The following is a 2,272-nucleotide window of genomic DNA, read 5'->3' as shown; positions in this document are numbered from 1 at the left end:
AATCAACTGATAACAGATATTAATTAACCGGGCAAATTCGGCCGATTAAACTCCGGTTAATTTTAATCAGAGACGCTGCAACTGGCCCTTAGATATATATCTTAGCAAAAGTGGGCAAGTTAATGAAAATAATTAATCAAGTGAAGTTCAGTTAAGAAGACACACGATCGATAAGTTAAAAGTTAATACACACAAAAGTATTAACTTAACTCAGTTTAAAAAAAGTTAATTAATTTCCTTAAATTAATATGTAAATCACATAAAGAGAAAATGTGTCTTTCTAGTTTCTAATTTATAAATTATAAAAAACAATTTTATTGAATTTTTATCATAATTTACACAGTATAATATAGATACCCTTTTACTTTTACTTTACTATTATTTATTAATTTAAACTATACTCATCTCAAATTAATAATTTAACAAATATATTTTTTATCGTACAGCAATTCAATGTCATAATACGTGAAGATGAGTACATGACCTTCATATATATTATAATTTATATAACATTAAAACATAACAATTGTCAATTTGTAATTTAAAATTATTAATTTTATCAAAAACATTCCTGATTGCAACTCCCATAATATATAATTTACAACTTAATAAAATATATTAATATACACAAAATTATGTTATCAAGAAAAAGAACAGAAATGTTTGTGTTTTTGTATTGGATTATTTTTATTTTATACTGATATAGTAATATTTACGTATAAATGAAAAATTTCAAAATGATTTTAACTTGATGGATTTTTTTAAAATCAACTGAGAAAAGCTAAGATATTTCAACTTTAAATTAAACTAGTTAAGTACATAAGTTGATTAGAAAATAAACTAACTAGTTAAGTTAAAAAGTTAAAAAAAACTTTAATTTTTTAACTAGTTAATGCTCACCTTTGTATCTTACAAAGGTATCTATATCTGTCCGTTCCACAACATAGACCCTAGACCACGGACTAAGATAAGATAAATCCGCGCCCTAGACATTAGATCATAACTCCGACCACGGTCTTAGAAGGTATCTTCTAAAGGTAAGACTGTGATATAATAGACGCGCCTTATCATATTGGCGATCAAAAGCTTATCAATTTACAGGCCAGCGGGGGGTGGTCTGAAACGGACTAGATGGAAAAATAACACATAAATAATACACAGCGCGCCTGTTAGAGCTTATCAATTTGATAAGCTTTTGATCGCTAACACCACGATTTAAGATATACAGGTATAGGTACTGGTTCATATATTTTAATTATTACTTAATTATGATGAATAAGATTTTTATTAAAACATGTTCTATATAACAATATCGAGAATGTGTAAGTGACGAATTACTAATTGAATATAAACATAGTATAATATTTTATTAGTTTTAGGTTACTTGGTCTTACAGGCTTACCAATCCTCACTACACACTCCCCCTCAAATGACGGAGTCACATATAAGATAACAATATAAACTTATAAGATAACAATATAAAAATTTTATAAAATATATAAACAGGATTTTACAATATTATAACATAATATGTTAAGGTATGACAATTAAGGAACATTATTTTATTGTGTACATCATGTTTTGAATGACACTTTTTTAGGAACTGTGTAACATTGTGTCTCTTGATCAATATCAGCACTACACTTGAACGTTGCATATGAGTGGTCGTGTTTTGTATCATCTTCATTGGGCAAGAAAGCTGGTTTAAGTCGATCGATTGAGATGTTGACTGTCTTCCCATTGATGTTCACTTGATAATTTTTGTCTGTCCGATTAATTACAAGAAATGGTCCATCATAAGGCATTTGTAGAGGTTTCTTCACTGCATCATGTCTAACAAATACATGTGTTACTTTTGACAACTCAGGTGAAATAAATGTAGTTCTGCTTGTTTTGTGTAATGTATTGACTGGTCTTACTAATTCGAACTTTTGTTTAAGTTGTGAAACAAATGTGTCTGTACTGGGTTCTGGTTGGCTTGAAGTAACAAAAAATTCTCCTGGCATTCTGAGTGATGTGCCATATACTAGGTATGCTGGAGAAACGTTTTCATCTTTCATTGTACATCGTAGTCCGAAGAGTACAGTAGGTAGTACTGTTGTCCAGTCTGACGTAGCATGTGCTCTTATAGACTGTTTTAGTGTTTTGTGGAACCGTTCAATTTTACCGTTTGCCTGTGGGTGGTACGGTGTGGTACGTGCTCGGTTAATCCCTAATATGTTGGTAAATGCAGTAAAAAGGTTACTCTCAAATTGACGGCCTTGATCTGTGA

Source organism: Acyrthosiphon pisum, chromosome A1 (genome assembly GCF_005508785.2).
Source record: "Acyrthosiphon pisum isolate AL4f chromosome A1, pea_aphid_22Mar2018_4r6ur, whole genome shotgun sequence".
In the NCBI taxonomy this organism is placed as follows: domain Eukaryota; kingdom Metazoa; phylum Arthropoda; class Insecta; order Hemiptera; family Aphididae; genus Acyrthosiphon; species Acyrthosiphon pisum.
The sequence above is the reverse complement of the archived record's forward strand: the minus strand, read 5'-3'. Positions refer to the sequence as shown.